Below are 27,680 nucleotides of genomic sequence, written 5' to 3' on the forward strand. Positions count from 1 at the left end.
CGCTAAAAATCTGCCTGGATCTGAAATATCCAGACGCACAAGATTGTTAGATAGAGTCTGAACTTCCGTGGCTAAAGGGCGCTCCGAAACAATCAATCCAGCTAAACTGCCCATCCTCATTGCCTTTCGGCTCAAAGAATCAACTACCATATTAGCTTTAGCTGGATTAGAAAAGTATAGTGATATCATAATGTCACGATCCAAACCGATGGGCCATGACCAGTGCCCGAACTGGACACCCGTATACGAATTTGCTTGATATGATCAGATCGAAATTGGAAACAATATGGCAATCTGTAAAAGCACGCTGTAAACTCATCATATCATACATAAAAAAGAACCTATCTCTTAGGAAGCCACAACTAACCAAACATAACAAATTATGCAAGCTGATAAGGCTGCCACTATGCATGGGAATATCCAAAGCGAACTACATCTGCATAGCTGATCAAACCGTATATATGCAACCCACATATGTCTACAGACCTCTAAGAGTATAACAAAGCCCATGTCAAAGGATCTGTACCAAAATTACTCGAACTCCGGAACACTAGAGCCCTAGAAGCAGCTGAGCTGAAGTCCTAAATCGGAGGATCACCAAACTGAGTGTCTGTACCTGCGGGCATGAAACACAGCCCCCGAAGAAAGGGGGTCAGTACGAATAGTGTACTGAGTATGTAAGGCATGAAATCAACATGTACATAAAATCATAGAAAACATTTGAGACATGTCAATGAATGGGCAAAATAAATGCATCAGTACAGCTATATCAAAGAAACACATATATCCATAGAAATATCACAACAAAGGCCACAGCGTCACCCCCTATCAACTGAGCCATATATATACACACCACAACAAAGGCCACAACGTCACCCCCTTTCAACTGTGCCATACATATACACATCACCACAAAGGCCACAACGTCACCCCCTGTCAACTGTGCCATACATATACACATCACAACAAAGGCCACAGCGTCACCCCCTGTCAACTGTGCCATACATACACACAACAAAGGTCACAGCGTCACCCCCTGTCAACTGTGCCTTATATATATATATCCAACAAAGGTCACAGTGTCACCCCCTATCAACTGTGCCTTATATATACATGAAGAATGAAAATGAGTGTAGTGCATAATCAAAATGAAATAATAGAACTCTGTAATGTCACAAAATAGCTATATACATATATTATACTCATGGCATGCATAGGTGTTCAACTAAAAACTATCGCTCTATCCCACCTTGAAGGAACAATTTATAAGGTGAGATCAACAACAATAAAATTAATTGAGAAATTCATGAAATAGCTTAACATTTTTACATCATCGTTGAAATCATATGTGAGACCTTTAAGCATAAAATCATCCTCAACGTAATCCTCATAAAAACATTCTCATTTTTAACATCATAAGAAGATTTAAGAGTCATAAACTTCTAGCTTTTGAAATCAAGGAGGTTATGAAAACACTTATGGAATCATACCATAGGAATCATGCCTTTGAAAGAAAGGGACGAGCCTTAACATACCTTTCGGTTGCCTTAGTCGTTCAACGTTTATCCTTCCAAGCTCGTAAATCTATATATAAACCATTCATACTATTATTAGGCTCAATGTCATACGCTCATCTTAAGCCTTCAATTTAATTCTGTTTAGAATCTGCCGAAATTCGAGCAGCACCTCCCCTGTTTGTATGCCTAGCCCGAAATCACCATCCAACAACCAACAACAACAATACCAACATCACAACAATATTATCAACACCAATAGGCTCCATAAAACATCCCACACGATGTTTTCCAAATTTCTCAACTAACCATAACAATATCCACGATACCATAGTCAAAGAATTATATTCAATTTAATCTCAAATTAATCCAAAATCTCCTTTCAAATTCATTCCATAGTCATCATCTTCACTTTAATAATTTGCAACTTATATACTATGATTCTCTTATTTTATAGGACTTGCTAAACCTTCAAATCAACTTAATCATGAGAAATAGGATGGAGAACATACCTTACACTAGAAGAACTTCACCCCACTCAACTTCTTCCAAGACCAAATTTTTCACAACATTTAGTGGAGACAAGAACAATCCTTCTCCATGACTTATCTTGGGGATTTGGAGTTTAATCCTCTTTTGTGATGGTATAGATTGTTTTGATATGGTGGAGAGCCTCCAAGAATATTCTTGTAGTGGAGAGAGAAGTGTCGAAAATTCTAGAGAGGTTAGGGGAGTTCTAGAGGATTATGGAGTTGAAGAAAATGACTAAAATGAAGTGTAGAGGCCCTTTTATAGGTGCCAAATTCGGATTGGGCCGGGTCAAAACATAAGTGGGCTTTTAAGTGGATTTTCCGGATTCTCGCCCAGGTTCGGGTTCCTCTGACTGTCCATTTTAAAATGCCCATAACTCCCTGCTCCAATGTCAGATTGACGAACGGTTTGTTGTGTTCGAAACTAGACTCGATGAACTTCATTTTAGGATTTTAAAACACCTAAAAACTCCTCATAAACTCGGAGCAATACTCCTCCAAAGTTGACCCAAAATCCTGTCCAGAATTCTGACAACTTCTTTTTCCAAATTTTCGACAAACTTATTTTCTTCGCTTTTCTTGGTCTCGTAATATTCTAAAACTCTCCATACATGATATTTATCATTAATCATACTTGATAATGGTCATTTCCTTTGGTTTCAAGGTTGTCCTTCCCGGTTACAACTTACGAGATCGTAATTCATCCTTTACTTCATTGTTACGAACTTCCCATGGCTTGTACCTTTCAAAACTTCATGGAACGTCTCTGATACTCCATTAATATGGTGAAGTACGTGGCATGCTCATGCTCTGAGAATGCGAGGTGTAACACATAATCCTTTAGTAGCTCCATCCATCTAAGCTGTCAAGAATTGAGATCTCTCTGACCGAACACGTGCTGAAGGTTGCGATGATCGGTGTGCACCTCACAATGGACCCCATATAGATAGTGCCTCCAAATCTTAAAAGCGAAGACTACCACTGCCAACTCCAAATCATGAGTAGGGTAGTTCTTTTCATGGATCTTCAATTTTCTAGAAGCACAGGAAATGAGCTTGCCCTCTTGCATCAGCACGGCGCCCAAACCAACAGGGGACGCATCACAATAAACTGAGAAATCCTTACCCTCCATGGGTAATGTCAAAATAAGGATTGTAGTCAACAAGGTCTTGAGCTTTTAGAAGCTCCCTTCACAAGCATCGGAACACTGGAAATGAACCTCTTTCTGAGTCAATCTAGTCAGGTGAGAAGTAATAGAAGCAAACCCTTTCACGAACCAACGGTAGTAACTAGCCAAACCCACGAAGCTACGAATCTCATTCACTGTAGTAGGCCTCACCAAATCCCTAACGGCCTCAATCTTCTTGGGATCAATGATGATCTCGTCCTTTGACACCAAGTGGCCTAAGAATGTCATCGAATCAAGCCAGAACTCGCATTTCAAAAACTTTGCATAAAGCTCTTTCTCTCTCAATAACCCAAGGACAATCCTCATATGGCGCTCATGCTCCTTTCTACTCTTCGAATAAACCAAGATATTATCGATGAAGACTATAACGAAGGAATTCAAGTATGGCATAAAATCGCCATTCATCAAATCCATGAAAGCTGCCAGGGCATTTGTATGCCCAAATGACATAACAAGGAACTCGTAATGACCATAACAAGTCCTAAAGGTCGTCTTCAAAATATCCTCGCCCCGAATCTTCAGCTGGTGATAGCCTGACCTCAAATCAATACCGCAAATCAATCTTCTAAAACACAGAAGCACCTTGAATATGGTCGAACAAGTCATTAATGCGAGGAATAAAATACTTATTACGAATGATGACCTTGTTCAACTAACGGTAATATATGCACATCCTCATCGTCCCATCTTTCTTCTTCACAAAAAACACGGGAGCACCCCAAGGGGAGACGCTCTATCTAATGAATCCCTTACTCAGAAGATCCTGCAACTGCTTTTTGAACTTTCTCAACTCGGCAGGTTTCATCCTATATGGCAGAATGGAAATAGGGCGAGTGCCTGGCTCTAAATCAATGCTGAAATTAATGTCACGATCGGGTGGCATACCCGATAATTCAGAAGGGTATACCCCCACAAACGCACACAATAGGCATGGACACAAGCGGCGGAGGCCAAACACCCCTTGTCAACTAATTTCTTCCCACAGAGATAGGAAATGATCTTCTTCGGAGAGAGACTCGGAGTACCCCTTCACTTAAGTCTAGGAATCCCAGGCATGGCTAAGGTGACTGTCTTTGCATGACAGTCCAAAATCGCGTGGTATGGGGACAACCAACTCATACCTAAAATAATATCAAAATCTATCATATCCAAGTTTATCAAGTCTACCCACGTGTCGTACCCCATAAAAGTGACTAAGCAAGATCGTTAAACTCTATTAAGCACAGCATAATCTCCAACCGGAGTAGACACATGAACATGTACGTGAAGATGGCTACAAATCAAATCCCAACCAACAGAATGGTTAGTAGACACATAAGAAAAATCGGGATCAAATAAGACTGAAACTGTCTGATGACGAACAAAAATAGTTCCTGAGATCATCGCATCGGATGCCTCAGGCCTATAGAGAAAAGCATAGCAACGACCACCTCCACGGCCACTCTGACCAGACTGCGCTCCTCCCTTAGAGACCTGGGAACCACCCTATTGGACTGATGTCAACCCCTGCTAGGCTGATGGCCACCTCTGCCAGACTGTGAAGCCCCTCTACCAAAATATCCTCCTCATTTAGCTGGCGGTACTAGAGGCCTAGATGTCTGAACTTTGGAACCCTTCCTGGATCTAGGATACTCTCTCGCGTAATGCCCTATCTCACCATACTCAAAATATGCCCCTCTAGCCATAGGCTGCTAAACTGTCATAGAAGAACCGAAATACCCTCCGTGCTCTGAAGGTCGAGAGTATGGACATCGAAAAGTCTACTCAGAATTGTGCCCACAACAACCTGAAGAACCACCTGCTAAAGCCTACATTGATGACTGGATGGGACGGTTGTAGGGATGATGACAACCCTTTTCATGGCGACCCCCACCTCTAATAGGACCTCTAAAACTGGCAAATTTGCGAGCTTTCTTATCGCCACCCCCGCTATATGCCCGACCTATATCTGACTCGACCCTCCTGGCATGCTCTACTTCTGACTGAAACGAGGCCCCAAAAGCCTCCAACTATAAGGTCGTCAGCCGAAGCGGAAGGTCCAAACCCTTCACAAATCTCCTCACTCTCTCATCCTTTGTGGGAAGTAATGTCATCACGTAACGGGACAAAGCAAGGAATCTAGTCTCATACCCCGCAATCGACTTACCCCGCTGCTCCAAAGGCAAAAACTCATCATTTCTGCTGTCTCTCATTGTATGAGGGACATACTTCTCCAGGAACACCTGGTAGAACTAGGTCCAGGTCAAACGTGGCAACCCAGCTAGTCGACACTTCGTGTAAGATCTCCACCACTGCTTGGCATCCCCAACTAACTGGAAAGAAATATAATAGTCCCCGTGAGACTCCACTACACCAAACTTATCAAGCATCTCATGGAAGCTAAAAATAAACTCATATGCATCCTCCCCGAGAGTACCATAGAACCAAGGAGGGGATATCTTAGTAAACCCCTCGAACAATTTTCACTCCTCACTGGTCAACACCAGCCCATCCATAGGCCAGAGAGAAAAGTTGGGCGCTGGAGTAGCATCAATAAAGGGAGCCACTACTACTGCCGGCAGTACCCCCGGTGTCTGGAATCCTGAAGCTACCCTAGCATCGGGAGTCTGAGCTCCTACTCTAGTCTGTGAGCTAGCTGGAGTAACTGGAATCATGCCCCCCTGGGACAAACTGTCAAAGTACCCCAACACTCGAAACACAACCTCTTAAAAAGCAGGAATAGTGGCGACCCCAGGCTATGCCTCAGCTACCCTAATCTCCTCATCCGGATTGTCCTCAAGCTCTAGAGTCAACTATCTGTCGGGATTCTGAGCAGGTGATGATGCTCAGCCCCTAGCTGGCACAGCTGCACGGCCTCTGCCCCTGTCACGACCTCTGCCACTTCCCCTGCCGCGCCTACGGACAGCTGCTCGGCCAACGGGTATGGGTGCGGGTGCAGGTGCGGGTGCAGGTGCAGGCTCTTGGCCTCCTATAGTGGTTGATCACGTTCTCACCATCTGTGAGAGAACGTAAAAATGAGGTTAAGATACCTATCTGAACAATCTCGCATGAAAAGAATGAACTAGATACCAATCAGATTGAACTAGCACGAAAAGAGAGAAAAAAGTGAAGTGTTTCATAAATGTCCTATAGCCTCTCGAAGATGGGTACGGACGTCTACGTACCAATCCGCGAGATTCTACTAGACATTGCTCTTGTACTCATTAGACCAATTAACCTAGAAGTTCTGATACCAACTTATCACGACCCAAAATCATAAAGTCGTACGGGCACCTACCATTTACCACCTTGGTAGGAGAACCACAATCCCAAAGACAAGTTAAACTAGCGAAAAGTTTAAATAAGAAGAAGTTATCCAGTCTTAAATACTCATCATAACTAGAAATATCTTAACATCCCCAAAATCTGGTAAAACGGTACAAGAGCGCTAAACATAGTTAGGAATACAAGTTTGAAAATAGCCAAAGGCTACTAACTGTCTGTTGAATACAAAAACAGAAATAAATAAAAGAGGTCGCGTATTAGCCACGGGGTGTAGAATTGGAACCTAGATCGTACGCTGCATTCAACAAAAAGTACAATACTAGTACTGGTAAGTATCATAGGTTGACAATATTTAGATAACGCATGAAGAAGTGGAAACTAACAAGTAGCACACAAAGCAAACAATTATAGTCATGTATCATATACAAGTAAAGTGTAAAGGAATCATGAAATCAACCAAGACAGATATAGTTCACCAAATGATAAGTCAAATATATGAGTGAATTAATGCAATGCAATGTAATAGTCACCTCTCTCACTCCACTCTCGTACACACATGCTAAAGGGAAGTACCTCAAAGCCATGACCCATAGGGGACCTGTGAAGTCCATTTACCACTCCTGCTCTCCGGCAGAAATCTCGAAGGCTATCAATCACTCTCAATCTTTGGCAAAGACCTCGAAGTCTCTTTGTCACTCTCAAACTCCGACAAAGACCTCTGAGTCTCTCAATCAGCCACCTCACCATCACATAAGAGTAATATGGAAACCATACCATGCATGATATCAGTCAAAAAAATATCACCAATATACAATCAACAAGTACAAGTCGTGTTACTATTCACGGTTCAATTATAAATATTACACTTCCCTTTCATATGAAGAATGAGCTAGTATATGACAGAGATACAAGTAGGTGATAATCACAGAAAGAAACAATAAGGTGACAAGCCTACATAATAGCTAATGGAACCAACCTAATTTGTATTCACCTCCACTTCATGCTCGAAGTCCTATCATGATATCCCCGTCACTTTCCACAACTACATACGATTCTCTAATCAGAATCTAACTAAAGTAAGCCATAACCTACCTTGAAGGCCGAGCAGGTGCCACGGACGATCAAACCAATGCCTTTCCTTTGTGTAGAGCCTCTGAAATATTGAAATCTATCAAATATGTGATCCACGTTAGAATACGAATATAAGGACACCCGTATTGCTATACTTATATTCGAAACCCAAGAACGCACCCCGAAAAATGATCTCGAGCCCACAAGGGAAAAACTGTAATTTTATGGAAAACTGGCTTACAATAGCCTAAAGCTTAAGAATCTCAAAAGTCATCGAAATCAGATCACAAATCGATGTTCAATTTCACATTTTACTTGAAAACTCATTTCCTTGGAAAATCCCAATTTCTACGCTAAACTCATGGATGAAATAGCTAAATAATGGATGATATCATGAGGAAATACTAAATTTATAATTAGAAACTTACCCTGGTATCATCATCTAAACTGAATTTGTGAAAGTCATAACCAACCAATTTAACATTACATCCCAAAATGCTAACATTTCAAGAAAATAAATGCATTCCTTTTTTTTTTCCATGAATACGAACTGGCAGAACCAACAATTAACACCAGTAACCTCTCAAAGCTTTTCATTTTGAAAATTTGCAACAACACTACCAACCCCACTAACTAACTATCAAAAGTAGTCCCTTCGAATACAAACAAAAAAGTTTGACACGTCATAGGTTCACAATACTGAATGCAGGAAGAAATTACCATAAATGCTAACGACCCAAACTATTAAGACAAGGAACAAAGCAAACAAGCATATCCATGCGAATAGGAAAATAAGCAAGAACTGAAACAAAGGTATAATGCAAGAACACATCCTAATTTGGAATAAAAATCTCAAAATTTATCTCGACTGTGATAAATTCATTAATGCTCACCAATTAAGTAGGTAATCATTGGCACTGGCCGTGCAAATGACCCCTTTAGAAACCTAATTCCATCCTACACCACATATTATTTTAAGGATCATGAATAGATTAACTCAACAAAGCAATGTAGAATCTAACCTGAACTATTATGAGCCGTAATTGTCCAGCAAGGCCTTGCTTCAAAATTTTAATGTTAACCTTTTACATGCCAAACCCTAACCACTTAAATTCACTCCTATAGATGGGCCAGGTGACATAGGGTGTTAAATGAATTGTGGACTTGGCCCATTAACTCATCACAATAGCTTCCATAATTTACTTATTAACTTAACCATTTGCATACTTTAAAATATAGGCCTCCCGTCAAATACTATATTTTACCGACTTGTACCTTGTATGTGTGAAACTCATATTCCTATGAGTAAACTATTCACACGCGTTATATAAATATATTTCAAAAAGTAACCCCCCCCCCCCCCAATTAAATCACCATGTTACCAATTCCCGCAAGTGAAAACTACGTTTTAAAGCAACAGATAGGGTATTTTAGCGAAAAAGAGTCCAAAAGTGCTAAACGACCAAACGGATTGTTACATCAATGACCAATAAAACCATCGCTTGTCCTCGAGCGACAATGGAAAGATGGGGAAAAGGGGGTACCTCAACTGTCGAACAACTGAGGATATCTACTCGGCATATCCGCCTTCGCCTTGCAAGTGGCCTCCTCAACTGGACAGTGCTTCTACTGCACCTTGACGAAGCAATATCCTTGGATCTTAACTTCCTAACCTGCAGGTCAAAAATGGCCACAGGATCTTCCTCGAATGGCAGATTCTGATAAAAAGCATTGAGTCCCATTGGATGATGTAAGACCAATCAGAATGGTACTTCTTAATATAAAGACATGAAACACCGGATGAACACCCACCAAAGCTAGTGGAAATGCCAACTCGTAGGCTATCTCAGCAACACGTCGAAGAATCTTAAAAGGGTCAATGAACCTCCGGCTTAGCTTACCCTTCTTCCCAAATCGCATCACACCCTTCATAGGTTAAACTTTCAACAGAACCTGCTCACCAATAATAAACTCCAAATCACGAACCTTCCGATCCCCATACATCTTTTGCCTACTCTGAGCTGCCAGAAGCTTTTCCTGAATAAGCTTCACCTTGTCCAAAGACTCAATCAGCAAATCTGTACTCCAAGGTTGAACCTCAAAAGCCTCGAATGGCGCCATATCAATTTTGAAATGGTAGCTATTGTTCTACGCAAACTTTGCCAAGGGTAAGAACTAGTCCCAATGACCACAGAAATCAATAACACAGGCTCTCAATATATAATCAAGCACCTGGATAGTCTACTCGGACTGACCATCAGTCTTTAGATGAAATATGGTGCAAAGGTCTAACTGAGTACCCAACTCTTCCTGCAACATCCTCCAGAATTTAGAGGTAAACTGAGTACCTCAGTCAAAAATGATAGAAATAGGCACCCCGTGCAATCGCACTATCTCTCGAATGTAAATACTGGCCAACTTCTCTGCATTATAAGTAATTTGTACTGGGATGAAATGAGTAGACTTAGTCAACCGATCAACAATAACCCAAACTGAATCGAACTTGCCCAGGGCCTTCGAAAGACCCACAACAATATCCATTGCACTCCTCTCCCACTTCCACTTGGGAATAGCATCCTCTAAAGCACACCCCCAGGTCTCTGGTGCTCATACTTGACTTGCTGAAAATTCAAACACTGAGCAACAAAATCTGCAATATCCCTCTTCATCCTGCTCCACCAGTAGTGCTGTCTCAAATAATGATACCTCTTAGTTGGGGCTGGATGAATCGAATCCCTGGAGCTATAAGCCTCTTCTAAAATCAAGCAAATCTAACCACCCACATGAGGAAATCACACGCGTCCCTTGATTCTCGAGACCCCCTCTCCATCAAGCACAACCTCCTTGGCCTCACCACTCAATACCTTATCATGAATCTCACCTAACTAGGCCTCCTCAAACTGTTGTGCCCTGATCTGCTCTAAGAGATATGACCTCGCCTTAACACATGCTAAAACTCTGCCCGAATCTGAAATATCCAGATGCACAAGATTGTTTGCAAGAGTCTAAACCTCCATGGCTAAAGAACGCTCAAAAGTAATTAACCGAGTTAAACTAGCCATACTCACTGCCTTCCAGCTCAAAGTATCAGCTACCACATTAGCTTTACATGGATGGTAAAGTATAGTGATATCATAATCCTTCAGTAGCTCTATCCATCTACACTATCTAGAATTGATATCCCTCTAACTGAACACGTGCTGAAAGCTGCGATGATCGGTGTACACCTCACAATGGACCCTATATAGATAGTGCCTCCAAATATTCCAAGCGAAGACTATAGTTGCCAACTCTAAATAATGACTAGGGTAGTTTTTCTCATGGATCTTCAATTGCCTAGAAGCATAGGCAATGACCTTTCCCTCCTGCATCAACATGGCGCCCAAACTAACACGTAACGTATCTCAATAAAATGAGAAATCCTTACCCTCCACGGGTGATGCCAAAATAGGGGTTGTAGTCAACATGGTCTTGAGCTTTTGGAAGCTCTCTTCACAAATATCGGACCACTAGAAAGGAACCTCCTTCTAACTCAATCTGGCTAGGTGAGAAATAATAGAAGCAAATTCTTTCACGAATCGATGGTAGTAACTAGCCAAACCTACAAAGCAACGAATTTCAGTCACTGCAGTGGGCCTCGCCCAATACCTAACGGCCTCAATCTTCTTGGGATCAACCATGTTCCCGTCCTTTGGCACCACGTGACCCAAGAATGCCACTGAATGAAGCTTGAAATCACATTTCAAAAACTCGGCCTAAAGCTGGTCGAACAAGTCATCAATGCGAGGAATAGGATACTTATTACGAATGGTGACCTTGTTCAACTGACGGGAATCTATGCACATTCTCATCGTCCCATCTTTCTTCTTCAAAATAACACGGAAGCTCCCCAAGGGGAGACGCTCTGTCTAATGCATCCCTTACTCAAAAAATACTGCAACTGGTCCTTTAACTGCCTCAAATCGGCTGGTGCCATCCTATATGGCAGAATTGAAAAAGGGCAAGTGCCGGGCTCTAAATTGATACAAAAATAAATGTCGCGATCGGGTGGCATACCTGGCATATCAGAAGGGCGTACCTCCGCGAACACGAATACAATAGGCATGGACTCAAGGGGCGGAGGCCAAGTAGGCCAAACACCCCTTGTCGACTAATTTCTTAGTACAGAGATACGAAATGATCTTCTTCGGAGCAAGACTCGGAGTACCCCTCCGCTTAAGTCTAGGAATCCTAGGCATGGCTAAGGTGACTATCTTGGCGTGATAGTCCAAGATCGCGTGGTACGGGGACAACCAACTCATACCCAAAATAATATCAAAATCTACCATATCCAAGATCATCATGTCTACCCACATGTCGTACCCCATAAAAGTGACTAAGCAAGACCGATAGACTCAATCAACCACAGCAGAATCTCCAATCGAAGTAGACACATGAACCGGTATGTCAAGACGGTCACAAGTCAAATCCTAACCAATAGAATGATAAGTAGACACATAAGAAAAAGTACAACTGGGATCAAATAATACTGAAGCTGCCCAATGATGAACAAAAATGGTACCTGAGATCACCGCATCGGATGCCTTGGCCTCAAGCCTATCGAGAAAACCATAGCAACGAGCACTTCCACGGTCACTCTGGCCAGACTGTGCTCTTACCCTGGAGACCTGAGAACCACCTCTACCGGATAAATGCTAACCCCTGCTAGGCTGATGACCACCTCTGCCAGACTGTGAACCTCCTCTACCAGAATATCCTCCTCCTTTGGCTAGCGGTGCTGGAGGCCTACATGTCTGAACTCTGGAACCCTACCTGGATCTAGGATACTCCCTCGCATAATGCCCTATCTCACCACACTCATGTCACGACCCGACTAAGAGCCATGACGGGTACCCGGAGCTAACTACCGAGCACCGCTCATATTACTAGTCATCATACTCAACCTGAACACATAAATATATAAATACCCCGAGGCTATACATAGATAAACATAAGCTTGTACGGTTACCAAAAATGTTCAATGACATCGTCATGGGACCTCAACAACCCACACGTATGTATCTACGAGCCTCTACTAGAGTAATAGATATAAGGACGGGACAGGACCCCGTCGTGCCCAAAATATATACACAAAAGAATATGATCATAAGTGGCACCTCCGGAATAATGAAGTGCTCCTGTGAATCTGCTGATAAGCTCCTACGGATCCGCACCGTCTCCCTGTCTACCTATGGGCATGAACACAGCGTCCAAAAAGAAAAGACGTCAGTACGAACATTGTACTGAGTATGTAAGGCATGAATAATAATAGCATAATAGTGAAACAATGAAATATGAGCTGGAGATATAACCTGCTTAACCTTGAAAGGAAAACACATGCATGCATATCATATATATATATATATATACTATCGCCGTTGACCCACGTCTGGTAACCATCGTACGCCGCCCACTAGTGGTGTCATGTCCGGCCCCTAGGTACGGTGTAATCACAAGCAGCCCGCATTAGCGGTGACATGTCCGGCCATCCATGAATGGTGGAATCGTATGCAGCCTGCCTTCGCGGTGACATGTCCGGCCTTATAGGCACGGTGTAACCTCATCATCGTATACATCTCATAAAACATACATTCAAACTCAAAGATAATCTATAACTATATCTGGGTGACGTAAGGTCGAGAACCCCCGATTCCCATTATAGAGTAATCATGTTCATCATACCACACCTTGAAGGAACTAGCATCATAAGGTGGGTTTAGCAATAATGAATAACATCAAAGAAAACGTATAAGGTTCATTAGCTTCATGGAGTTATCATATCATATGCTTTAGGATCTCTAGAATTAGACTCATCACCATCATTATCATATTCATGACATATCACTTATCTTTACCTCATAAGGAGCTCTTTATCAACGTAGACTCATAGTTCATGGAATATAAGAAAGTCATGGAGAGATAGGGGAATTCATGTCATAGGGATCATGCCTTAGAAAAGAAGAGACTAGCCTTACATACCTTTACGTTTCGCTAACTTTATCACTTGAACGCTTCCCTCCAATATTCACGTTTCTACATTCAAGAGAGTTCGCACTAAAATTAGATAATTGAAGACATATTTAGGCTTAAGCTAAAACTAACGAAAATTGGGTAACATTTCTTTTATTTCGATGACTTCCTCTACATAATAAACAACTCCCAATATCAATAACAACACCCACAATCCCTTAATCAACAACTTCATCAAGCTGGACATTATTAAATCCCAAACATTCCCTATCAATCCTTCATAACCTCAGCTATGGCACCATCCCCTGTCCATCCTCATACAATGCCTTCTACAACATCTTTAATACTATTCATAGCAAGATTATACTCATTACATATCAAGAACTATGATTCAAGTCAAGTCATGATTTAAGAATATCTTTATTTTCATATTTACACCTCATGTTCCCCTTCTCTCCATAATCCAAGTCTTTCAACCCCTCAATAGTCTAAATAACATGGAAGAATGAGAAAACTTACCTTAATCACTTGGGAATAAGCCTTGAGTCACTCTACTCCATTAGAATGAAATCCTCCACTTGTATGTCAAAGGAATTCTTACTCTTCACAAACCCTAATTGGCTTCCTAGTATGTGAATCTCTTAAATCTTGGCTTTTGATCTTGATTTCTTGGAATAGATTTGTTGTAGAAATAGAGAGAGGGTTTTAGAGGGTTCTAGAGAGATATAGAGTCTGTTTTGGGGAGAAATAGTGAATTAAAACGTGGGAGCTTATATTTATAACCAGGGATGGAAACTTCCAGATCCACGGGTCGACGGCTCGTCAACGTGTTGACGGTCCGTCGACATGCGCCGTCGATTCTCTGCCTGAGATGTCTGATTGCAGAACCTCATCGATGATGCCAGGCGACGGCTCGTCGACTCCATCCCTTGGGCCGTTGACGTTGACTGGTTTCAGCAGTTTCCTGAACTACTTTGTTTTGCTCCGATATGTTTTGTCTCACCTCTAATTCCCTCATAATGTCAAGAATACATACTTATACTCCTGTACACATACAAAGTAAAATATCTCATGACCAAAGCTCTGGTGCGGACTACCGAACCGAAGTTATATACCACCAATAAGCCAAAATCTTCTTGTAATAAAACGGGAGGTGTAACAACTCAAAATATGCCCCTCTGGCTATAGGCTGCTGAACTGTCATAGAAGAACCAGAATACCCTCTGCGGTCTGATGGTTGAGAGTAAGAACCTCGAGAAATCTTCTCAGAACTGTGCCCACTATAACTTGAAGAACCACCTGCTAAAGCCTGCAGTAATAACTAGATGGGTCGGTTGTAGGGATGATGACGACCCCTGTTATGGTGTCCGACACCTCTACTAGGACCCCTAAAACTGTCAAATCTGCGAACCTTCTTATCGCACCACCGCTATGTGCCCGACCCATCTCTGACTCGACCGTCTTGGCATGCTCTGCTACTGCTTGAAATGAGGCCCCAGAAGCCTCCAACTGTAAGGTCGCCAGCCGAAGCGGAAGGTCCAAACACTTCACAAAACTCTGACAAAGACCTCGGAGTCTCTGTCACTCTCAATCTCCGGCAAAGACCTTGTAGTCTTTCTGTCACTCTCAATCTCCGGCAAAGACCTCGGAGTCTCTCAATCACTCACCTCGCCATCACATAAGAGTAATTTGGAAAGCATGTCATGCATGATATCGGTCTCAAAAATATCACCAATATACAATCAACAAGTACAAGTCATGTTACTATTCACAGTTCAATTATCAATATTACACTTCCCTTTCATGTGATGAGTGGGCTACTATATGACAGAGATACAAGTAGGTGATAATCAAAGAAAATAACAAATATGGCGACAAGCCCAAATAATAGCTGACAGAACCAACCTAATTGGAATTCACCTCCACTTCATGCCCAAAGGCCTATCAAGCTAAGGGTGTCAAGTGGGTCGGGCCAGCCCAAACCCGGCCCAGTAAACCCAGCCCACCACCGGCCCGGCCCAGACCCACTAAGAGGTGTAAGGGGATGGGCTAGGTATGCTTTATTAGAGGGTTGGGCCGGACAAGGTGGATAGCCTACCAGCCCGGCCCACCGGGGCACCGGCCCGGGCTGGCCCACTTCAAATAAAAAAAAAGATAAGTACTACATTTATTACTAATAATAAGTATTTTAAAAACATTGTATCTCAATAAATTAGGAGTCTCTTTTTACGGAACACTTTAGTTTTCTTTAAAATTGTATCCCAATATAAACGACGACTAAACTTTTTTTTAATTTAGCAATTTTATCATTAGATGTAAATGTTAATTTTATTATTATTAGTAAATATAAATGTCTATTTTTGTATAAGAAATTAAAAAAAAAAAAAAAAAAAAAAACCCAGCCCACTAACTATAACCCAGCCCACTTCGATCATTAGGTTTGATCATTGGTTTTTAATTTAGCAATTTGGCCAGCAAGTTTGTAGTAGATTAGGATGGCTTGCAATTTGGTGTAAATTGGAGCATGACGGGCAATGTGACGGGCAAGAAGAGAATGATGGGATCAACAATGTGCCACCATGTTCAAGTCTTTCGGGAGGAGAGCATGGAGGTATTTTTTATTGCTAACATATTCTTCTTTTTTGCAGGTTACATTAGTGCGAACAGCAGCAGCAACTACAGAATATGCAGGCATCGCATGGTTATTATGTCATTTCAAGTACTTTGTTTCAATTAATACTTTTTTAGAGGAAAAAAAAAAGTATTTTTTCTACTTCAGAAGAAAGTACTTTTTTTATCACTTAAAAAAAAAAAAAAAAAAAAAAAAAAAAAAAAAACTAAGTGGCACTAGACAAGTGAGGGATGGACAGTAGCAAATGTGAAGTTTTGATACAGCAACTTGGTTCAGTTCAGTGGTGTCAATCATATGCAGCATCAGCTGGAAAAAAGAAAAAAAAAAAATTTGCACAGCATCAGCTGAAAAAAAAAAAATTGCGCAGCATCTCAACAGGAGATTAGAATCCTGCAGATGAGGAACCCAAAGAGAAATTTCAACAGCTGCATGTACTGAGGGAAGGCACCAATTTACTACAAGTTTTATTTATTGATAATTCCTCAGTGTGTGATTAGCACTTGGTGCTCATTGCATTGAGAGATCGTCGATGAATGAAACTTCTATGTTATGGAGATATGAAGAGTTCATGCGACCAGCAGCAGCAGCCACACAATATGCAGGCCAAGCGCACAACATGGAAAAAGCGGAGGAGGCATTTGTGGTTATTTTACAAGGAACGAATTCATCAAGAAAAAAGTACTTTTTTTATCACTTAAAAAAAAAAAAAGTACTTTGTTTCAGGGGAGCAAAGCAATAGCTATGCAGCCAGCCAAGCAATAGCTGCAGGGGAGCTCAAATCAGCCAAAGCATATGAAAATGGGCAAAGGGTTGGTTGAAGAGTTTCAAATAACTCAACAACTGATGCAACTTATTTTTTCATAATGCTACTGCTACCACGAGGAAAGATGGTCATGGATTGTTCGATTTTTACTCGTCTAGTTCGGTTCTGATTAAAGCACCTGCTGGTGCGATTCTTGCAGAACACTAGATGGTGAAGCGTCATGTGAGATGGGGTTGCATTTTTGGCAAATTTGTCCAGGCCATATTTGCTGTGTGCTTGAAGAGTGGAAAGGGCACCAAATGGTGCTTTTTAAATCAAAAACTGTTGCAATTCATTTTTCCATAAAATCACTGAATAGAGGAGAGTATAGCCTTATTTGGTGGAATTCTACTCGACTAACTGCTGCCATCTGGTGTGATTTGGAGTGTGACGGGCAAGAAGAGAATGATGGGATCAACAATGTACCACCATGTTCAAGTCTTTCGGGAGGAGAGCATCGAGGAATTTGTTATTGCTAACATGTTCTTCTTTTTTGCAGGTTACATTATTGTGAACAGCAGCAGCAGTTACACAATATGCAAGCCTCGCGTGGTTATTATCGCATTTTAAGTTTGTAGGATCTGTGCCAGTTGCATGGCACATTACTGCTACATTCAAATTGCTCCAATACAAGGAAATGAGAAAAAAAAAAGTATTTTTTCTACTTCAGAAGAAAGTATTTTTTTTATCACTTAAAAAAAAAAAAGTACTTTGTTTCAATTAATACTTTTTGAGAGAAAAAAAAGTATTTTTTCTACTTCAGAAGAAAGTACTTTTTTTATCACTTAAAAAAAAAGTATTTTTTCTACTTCAGAAGAAAGTACTTTTTTTTTTTTTTTTTTTTTTTACCATTTAAAAAAAAAAAAGTACTTTGTTTCAATTAAGCTTTTAGTCATTTTAGAGGCTTTTACTTCTTTGCTAGTGTTGCATTTTGTAGTACCAACTTACGACATGCACAGGATATGAGATGGAATCCTACAGTATGTAGTTTCTGGTGTGTTAGAAATAATAGAAAAACACAGTTTAAGAGAAGAGAGGAAGGCATTGCAAAGACACAAGAATATGGTTCTACTGCTTCTTACTTTGTGGCGATAAGAAGGCTGGAGGTTTACTAAACTCCTGAAGGATATTACACAAAGCAGTAGGACCAATTGAAGGCTGCTGTGATGACTTCAACATCATAGCATTGGTTAACATGGGAGCAGCAACAGCAAATTGCTGCTTACTGCAGCAATTTAGTAGGAAAGATCACACAAGCATGGTAAATTGAGTGTACATGCCTTGCAGCTGCAACCATGTGTTTGGAGAGGCCAATGCTACAGCAGATGACCTTTCTAAACACAGTCAAGACATTCAAAATGCTACTTGGTTTCATAATTTTCATCAGCTGCCTATTAAAATCAGAGGACACTACAAACTTGACAAGATAACAATGCCAAGCTTCAGGAGAAGAAAGACTAAGAGGATTCTGAAGCCTCCTTGAGATTCATTTGCCATGCATTTTGGCCAATGCTCAAGATCAAGTTACAAAGGAAAACACACAAAAAAAATTAAAAAAAAATTGCGCAGTTGTAATTTGCAGGAAATTTATATTGCAATATCTATCATGGAAGTTGTAGTATAATACCTATAAATTGCAACTGGTGACATCCAAAAAAAAAAAAAAAAAAAAAAAAAAAAAAAAAAAAAAAAAAATTGATCAAGGGCAAAATGGGAAATATGATTTTTTGGTGGGAAACACTTCATGTGAATTGTAAAATATGAAGTGTTCAATGACCTTCTGATCAAGGCTGTGGACAGTTATGTTCATGATGCTCAAAAAAAAAAAAAAAAAAAAACAAAAACAGAAGAGTATTTAATGTCTGGTGAAACTGCTGAGAAGAGTATGTGTTGGTGCTGGAAGGAATGGAGTTACTCTTCAAGCTTAAGTCCTATTGGAGGAGAGCATGAGGAGTTTTTTAAAAAACTAACAACATTCTCTTTTTTGCAGGTAAGCTATGTACAAGAAATCTGGAATAACTAGCAGCCTGGAATTTTTTATGAAGTATGGTGGCACTGATCCTTTATGGATATGAGTTGGCACATACTGAGTATAAATTCAGGCTAGGCAAAGTCATTCAAATACTTTGCATCATTGATCCTATTAATATAGGAGATGATATGATCTTTAGTGCTGGTTTTTCTGGTTTTTTGCAAAAGAATGATAATACTTCAAGGACAATTGGAAAGATCCATACAAACATACTAGAAGTTACCTTCATATCTGAAAATTGTACTCCTACAATGTTTAGATATGACAGCCTATACTGGTGCTAATCTTTTAGAGTATGTGGTTTCTGGTGTATGGGCCATCAAATTGGAAAGACCTGATGCATTCATGTAGAGAAAGTCACAAAAGTGACCTGGGCCAAACCTGATGTGAAATTGGTGCTGAGGGCATACTAAGAAATCATGAAGGGAGCATCATTGTTGCTTTTTCCAACCCTTGGAGAAGGAAACAATTTGCAGAACTTGAAGCTGCTAGGTTGGGGCTAAAATGGTGCCTACAACATCAATTTCACCAGGTCCAGCTGGAGATTGACTCAGGAACTGCAGCTTAAATGGATCAACCATCAAGCTGCCAGTTTGGAACCTACAGCAATCATAATGTTGTTTGGCTTCACAACTTCCATCAGCTGCCAAGGAATATCAGAGGACTTTATCATTTGCCATGCATTTGGTCCTTGCAACCAAATGCAATCTGTAGCAGTACCTCTGTCATATATAGTCCTCTTCACTTAGGCTTTTTCCTACTTGGTTATAGCTTTAGTGAAGATGGACTATCAATTGCTGCTGGTGTACATCAGAAAGGAAACACACACAAAAAAAAAAAAAAAAAAAAGAGGCTGCTGGTGTGTCACTTTGCAGACTTGGTTGGTTGCTGTTACAAGGTGCATAAATGCAGCATTATTGCTGCTGCTGTGCATCAAAAGGAAAGGCAGAGAAAAAAGAGAAAAAAAAAAAAAAAAAGAGGAAAGCTATTGTCAAGTTGGAAATATCAGCATCATACTTGGTGTTCCCATTAATAATGAAGCATCATGTTTAAGTCCATTTGGAGGAAAGCATGATGGTTTTCTACTCTAACAATGTGTTCTATTTGCAGGTTTAGCATGGACAATCAAGGTAGCCAAGGAAAGTTCTTTTATGCACCACCTGGTGCAAGATGGTCAGGGATCAGGAGGAGGTTTAGCATGGATTCACATGAAAGATTAAGCAAGTTCTTGGAAATATAGAACTTAGGATCTTAGTGAGAAAAGAAAAGGAAGAAAAAAAAACAACCAGTTGGCAATCTGGTGTAATGCACCAGCTGCTAATCATAATCAAAGGCTGCAAGGATATGCAGCAACTGCAAAGGCAATATATGCTGCGAGCTACACTTGGACTAACTGCAAAGATGAAGTGCTGTGAGCTACACTTGGACTAACTGACAGTAGAAAATGGAAATGCTTGGCAGCAGAGGTACAAACTAAAGTTTGCAGAATGTCAAGCATCAAAGGAACAACTTACAAGGTGCAATCAAGAGCTTGTACAGGATTGCAGGCACTGATATACACAAATACAGTGCTGATAATCTACACAAGGTAAAGAGAAGAAGTTCGGGAAGATGAAGCAAGGGACACTGAAGCAACAGCTGTTGTACCTACATTACTGGTTTTTGCTACTGCCAGTTTGGCTGTACATGCTGTGCAGGTTCATTTTCCTACAAGGATCCTTGGAGGAATCTTCAACAATACTCAGATCAATGGAACAATCTCAGGCATACTATTGAGCAGTATATTATGTGTATACTGCAGTATATTAACACAAGTATACCGTGGATATACACAAGTATACTGCTGATATACATGGATTTTTGGCCAAGTTGTGCATCAAGGGATCAAACTTGGGACACAATTTGGTTGACAACAAGCAGAACATCACAATTCAAGTTTACTCAAGTTTTAGTCGTTTATCATATTCTTAATTTAGCAATTTGTAGTGCCAACTTAAGTCATCATATAAGACTTGGGTTGGTCTTTAGCTTAATTCCTCCATTTTATTAGCCTTTTTTGGCACTATTTGTAAAGACTCTTTATTTTGTGCTTTTTGAAAATTTATAAAATCAGCACTAGGCTCACAAGCCTAGTGGACTTTGCTAAAACAAAAATAAAAAAAAAACCGGCCCCGCCCGGTTAGCCCGAGGTGTAGCCCCTATCCGGGGTGGGCTGGGCCGGACACCCTTTTCCCACTCCAAGCCTGGCCCTCTAACTTACGGCCCGGCCCCCTGTGGCCCACGTTTAAATGACCCGGCCAGGCCTACTTGACACCCTTATATCAAGCTATCCCCGTCACTTTCTACAACTACATACGATTCTCTAATCAGTGTCTAACTAAAGTAAGTCATAACCTACCTCGAAGGCCGAGCGGATGCCAGGAATGATCAAACCAATGCCTTTCCTTTGCGTAGAGCCTCTAAACAATAAAAATTTATCAAATATGTTATCTACGTTAGAATACGAATCTAAGGACACCCATATTGCTATACTCATATTCGAAACCCAAAAACGCACCCCGAAAAATGATCTCGAGCCCACAAGGGAAAAACTGTAATTTTATTGAAAAAACTGGCTTACAATAGCCTAAAGCTTAAGAATCTCAAAAGTCATCGAAATCAGATCACAAATCGATGTTCAATTTCACATTTTACTTGAAAACCCATTTCCTTGGAAAATCCCAATGTCTACGCTAAACTCATGGATGAAATAGCTAAATAATGGATGATATCACGAGGAAATACTAAATTTAAGATTAGAAACTTACCCCAGTATCATCATCCAAACTCAATTTGTGAAAGTCATAACAAACCAATTTAACATTACATCCCAAAATGCTAACATTTGAAGAAAATAAATGCATCCCCTTTTTCTTTTTTTCTTTCCATGAATACGAACTAGCAAAACCAAAAATTAACACCAGTAACCTCTCAAAGCTTTTCATTTGAAATTTTGCATCAACACTACCACCCCCACTAACTAACTATCGAAATTAGTCCCTTAGAATACAAACAAAAAGTTTGACACATCATACGTTCACAATACCGAATGCAGGAAGAAATTACCATAAGTGCTAACAACCTAAACTACTAAGACAAGGAACAAAGCAAACAGGCATATCCATGCGAATAGGAAAATAAGCAAGCACTGAAACAAAGGTATAATGTAAGAACACATCCTAATTTGGAATAGAAATCTCAAAATTTATCTCGACTATGATAAATTCATTAATGCTCACCAATTAAGTAGGTAATCACTAGCCACTGGCCGTGTAAATGACCCCTTTAGAAACCTAATTCCATCCTACACCACATCTTATTTTAAGGATCATGAATATATTAACTCAACAAAGTAATGTAGGATCTAACCTAAACTATTATGAGCCGTATCAAAATTTTGATGTTAACCTTTAACCTGCCAAACCCTATCCATTTAAATTCACTCCTATAGATGGGCCATGTGACATAGGGTGTTAAATGAATTGTGGACTTGGCCCATTAACTCATCACAATAGCTTCCATAATTTACTTATTCACTTAACCATTTGCATGCTTTAAAATATAGCCCTTCCGTCAAATACTATATTTTACCAACTTGTACCTTGTATGTGTGAAACTCATATTCCTATGAGTAAACTATTCACACACATTAGATAAATATATTTCAAAAAGTATCGGCTAATTAAATCACCGTGCCACCGATTCCTGCAAGTCAAGAATACCATTTGAAGCTACAGAAAGGGTATTTTAGCGAAAAAGAGTCCAAAAGTTATAAACAAGCAAACGGGTCACTACAAGCCTTCTCCTTCTATCTTTCAAGGTGCTACGAAAATCGAACCACTAGATTTTGGATTTCTGTTTAAGAATAGATTCCTACATAGAGAGAGTATTGTTAAGATTAGTCCTAGAGCTTTCACTGTTGTTGTTGACATCTAATTCTTCATCAATTTGCACCATGGACTCCCACCATGGCCTCCTTTTCATTCACATCTCCAATAATATTTCTTGACCAGGAATTTAGTTTGGAACTAAGAATCTTCAGTTTTTTATGTAGAATCCACATAGAAATACCATAAACCTGAGTGTCCCAAACCTCTTTGACCAGCTCTAGAGACCCATCTATCTAAATCCAGTAGTTAAGAAACCTAAAATATTTGATGCTGCTATACTAGTAGTCATGGAATTTTATCAAGAGTGGCCAATGGTCAGAGCTTGTTCTCACCAGGTGTTTGACAATATTTTGTTGAAACTTTTGAGACCATTGATCATTAATAAAAATTCTGTCTAGTCTCTTCCATATTCTCTTCCTTGGACTTCTATTATAGCACCATGTGAATTTAGGGCCAGTAAAACCAAGAGCAACCATACCACAGAAGTTCATGCAAGTGGCAAAGTCAAGGCTTTTATACATTCTGTGTGTCTTTCCTCCCAATTTTTCTTCTGGCTCCAAGATGACATTAAAGTCACCTGCAATGCACCAAGGACCATCAATCAATCGGTTGAGCTTTTCAAGAATTTCCCATAAATCCTGTCCTTTGGTTGGAGGTATATTTGGCATAGATGCCAGTAACATGTACCCCAATGTCATCACCTTCAGTCTTCCAATTAATGGTAAGCTGTTGTTTATCATTGTCAATGACGTGGCCTAAAATTTGCCTTTCCAGAAGCATCAAATTTTCCCTGAGATGTTGTGTTTGCAGTGTTGAAATCTCAAGAATCTTCTATAGGCATCAATTTTGTCCATGCTGACAAAAGGTTCAAGACCAACTACATATTGAAACTTGTCGGTGTTGATTAGATGCTTGAGTCTATGAATATCTTTTTTTGGATCTTACTCCTCTAATATTCCATGTAATTGCATTAATCAAGGAATACCAGTGGGTTAGGTAGTTTTTTTTACCCCGATTGGGGCAGCAGATCTGTTTCTTTTCTCTTTATCCTCAGTTGTTTTTTCTCTTTGTCCTCTTTTGCTAGAAGTAGCATCATCTTTATGACCATCTTTTTCTGGCAGATATTCACTATGACTGTTGCCACTATTTCAGTACTTTGTTGTTGAGATTGTTCCTCCAAGTTCTGATCATCAGTGGTTTCCCCAAGTTTGTGTTGGATCACTATTATTGCTATCTTTTTGTTGTGTGTCATCATTTGTATTGCTGTCAGTAGTGTCTCTTTTTTCCTTAAGTTTGGGTAACATCATTAGAATCATGTTCAACATTATAGGCTATGTTAAAATGATTCTCCTCCTCTTTGTTTAATTGGTTCATGTTTTGGCTAGATTGTGGTACTTCTTCACTGAATTGAACATGCTTTTGATTCTCACCATCTTTACCAGCATCATTATTATTATTCTTCGTGAGGGCAGCACCATTCTTCTTTGCTTTGAAATTGACCTTGGACTTTTTCTTAGCAATTTTCTGGTTTTGGCTTTTCTTCTTTTTGTTGAGCATTCTCGTTATCATAGTGATAGACTATGTAATAGTCTATGTAAATATTGTAAATATTCTCTTCCTTATGTATAGTAATTAGGTCCTATAATTTAGCCTAGTATCATTCTGATAGGAGATACCTACTTTGTATATAATGACTTTCATACATCAATACAAATCACGGATTGATTTCTTACATGGTATCAGACTAGGTTTATCCTAAAAACCCTAGCTTCCTAAACTCTAGTCGTCCACCTCCCTCTTCTCTCCTAATCCTAGCCGTAGCCGCCACCCCTTCCTCCTCCATCTTCTCTCTTCAATGGCTGACAACAAAAAATTCCATTCTGCTTTAACCGTCACGAATGTGAAATCTTTAATCCCAATCACTCTAGACATGGAAACCGGCCATTATCACGAATGGGCGACACTATTCAAAGTTCTAGCCCGCGTCCACTCCGTACTTGAACACATCATACCACCAACTGAAACCACTGAACTCACCGCGTACAACGCAACAAAGGCGGCTAACCTTCCGCTCTGGAAACGGCTAGATGCGGTGGTCCTTCAATGGATATACGCCACCGTATCCCATGATATTCTTACCTCTATTCTCATGGCGGATGATGTTGCAGAGAAGGCTTGGAATCGAGTTGCTCAACTTTTCCAAGATAACAAGCACTCAAGGGCAGCGTACCTTGAAACTGAATTCACCACCACAAAAATGGCCGACTTCGGCTCGATTATGGCCTATTAAAATAGGCTCAAGTCTCTCGCGGATCAGCTTGCCAACGGGGGGTCGCCGGTGTCCGACCAACGTATGGTCTTACGCCTCCTTGTAGGCTTACGGGAGACATATGCACACTTTGTCACCACCATCCAGCAGAAGGATGTGCTGCCCTCTTTCTCTGAAGTGTGCTCCAGACTCAAGCTCGAAGACGCAACAGCCAAGGAACGTGCCCGCGATTCCAGTCCCGCGGCTCTACTTGTTGATAATGATACTCCCTCCCCGCCACCTGGAGGCAACAATAATTCAACTAAACGTCGTGATAATAATCGTGGCAGGAATTCTAACAGGAACAACGGAAATGGGAACAACAACAACAACAACCGCCGGAAATTCGGCCGTGGCGGCGGTGGACAGACCAGCAACGGCCAGTGGCCGACGGGACAGCCACCGGCAGGGGGCTACTACTGGCCTGCCTGGCCACCCCAGCAGTGGCCAATGCCCCCCTGCCCGTATCCGACAAGACAGTGGCAGCAGCGTCCCACCACACCGCGGCCCGGCAGCGGCATTCTCAGTGTGGGTCCATGACCTCAGCAGGCCTATTCCATGCATAGTCCGACCTATTCTGGGTACACTCCGAAAGACGTGGAGGCAGCCATGCACACTCTGTCCATGCATCAACCGGATGATAATTGGTACATGGACACTGGAGCGACTTCCCACATGATTGCCAACTCAGATACTCTCACGTCTTATTTTAATTTGAGCAATAATTCTGGAATCATTGTTGGTAATGGTAGCAATATTCCAATTCGAGGATATGGTCATACATCCCTACCCTCACCTAATCCTTAATTACGTCTCTGAAATGTCTTGCATGCTCCGAAACTCATCAAAAACCTTATTTCCGTACGTAAATTCACTAACGACAATAATGTTTCTGTTGAGTTTGATCCTCTTGGGTTTTCTGTGAAGGATTTACCGACGGGGAGCCGCCTAATGAGATGTGAGAGTACCGGGGAATTGTATCCTATAATTGCCACAAAATGGACCACTCCACCATTCACCTTCATTGCCGCATCACCTAGCTTGTGGCATTCCCGACTCGGCCATCCGGGAAATGCTATCATTAGTTCTCTTCGTAGTAATGCCTGAATTGAATGTAATAGGGCCCGAACTTCTTTTTGTACCTCTTGTCCTTTGGGGAAACATGTTAAATTGACATTTTATGATTCATTGTCATTTACTACTATGTCGTTTGATATCATTCATAGTGATTTATGGACATCTCCTGTTTTAAGTTCTAATGGGCACCGCTATTATGTTTTCTTTCTTGATGATTATAGTAATTTTCTTTGGACTTTTCCAATATCTAACAAGTCCCAAGTCTATTCCACTTTTCTATCTTTTAAGGCATTAATACAGACTCAATTCGAAAGAGACATTAAAAAATTCAATGTGATAATGGGCGGGAGTTCGCCAATGGGCATTTTCAATCTTTTTGCGCCTCAAATGGTTTAAATTTTCGATTTTCTTGCCCCCATACCTCTCCTCAAAACGGCAAAGTGGAAAGAAAAATTAAATCCATTAACAACATAGTGCGCACTCTTCTTGTCCACTCTTCCATGCCCCCCTCTTTTTGGCATCATGCTCTCCAAATGGCCACATACCTCCTTAATGTACTTCCCACCAAAGTCCTGGGGTATAAATCACCAACGCAAGTTCTCTATCAACGAACCCCCTCCTATTCTCATCTCTGGGCTTTTAGGTGTCTATGCTATCCACTTTAACCATCTACAACTATTCATAAGTTACAAGCAAGATCCACCCCGTGTGTATTTTTGGGCTATCCGTTGAATCATAGAGGATATAAATGTTATGATTTATCCACCAACAAAATCATCATCTCAAGGAATGTCATCTCTGAGGAAACTCAATTTCCCTTCTCCAAATTACACTCACCAACTCCAACTTCTTATGATTTTTTGGACTATGGGATTTCTCCGTATACCCTGCATTTTCTGTCACAGCCTCCTCCACCCGTCGTTCCCTCGGTCCAGCCCCTCCCCCCACTGCCAAGCAGTCCCTCCCCCCCCCCCCCCCCCCCGCTGCTCCACCCGTGACTACCCAGCAACTCTCCCCCCCACTGCCCAGCAGTCCAACCCCACGGTCACTGCCCCACAGCCCCTACCCCCCACTGCCCCACCCGTGACTGCCCAGCAGCCCACCCGTATGGTCACTAGAAGCCAACATGGGATTTTTAAGCCCAAACAACCGTTCAACTTAAATACTTCTAGCACTCCCTCCATCTCGCCTATCCCACGAAATCCTATTAGTGCTCTAAATGACCACAATTGGAAAGCTGCCATGGTTGATGAATGTAATGCTCTAATTAGTAATAAGACGTGGGAGTTGGTTCCCCGTCCCACTGATGTGAATCTTATTCGT

General features: G+C 40.9%; 1 long non-coding RNA gene across 7 annotated transcripts; it reads right to left on the bottom strand.

Annotated features, from left to right (window-relative positions):
- Positions 1 to 211: 211 nt before the first annotated feature.
- LOC132603266 (uncharacterized) lies at positions 212 to 22,495 on the bottom strand. 7 transcript variants are annotated; one of them, XR_009568063.1, is made up of 6 exons: positions 22,322 to 22,495; positions 21,438 to 21,502; positions 12,130 to 12,792; positions 7,590 to 7,650; positions 7,071 to 7,509; positions 212 to 616 (listed from the first exon to the last, which is right to left on the bottom strand). It is a non-coding gene; the product is annotated as an uncharacterized LOC132603266 (long non-coding RNA). The 7 variants fall into 7 exon arrangements; XR_009568062.1 differs by having other exon boundaries at positions 7,590 to 7,665; XR_009568064.1 differs by lacking the exon at positions 7,071 to 7,509.
- Positions 22,496 to 27,680: the final 5,185 nt, after the last annotated feature.

The sequence above is a fragment of the Lycium barbarum genome, chromosome 7, assembly GCF_019175385.1.
Source record: "Lycium barbarum isolate Lr01 chromosome 7, ASM1917538v2, whole genome shotgun sequence".
In the NCBI taxonomy this organism is placed as follows: domain Eukaryota; kingdom Viridiplantae; phylum Streptophyta; class Magnoliopsida; order Solanales; family Solanaceae; genus Lycium; species Lycium barbarum.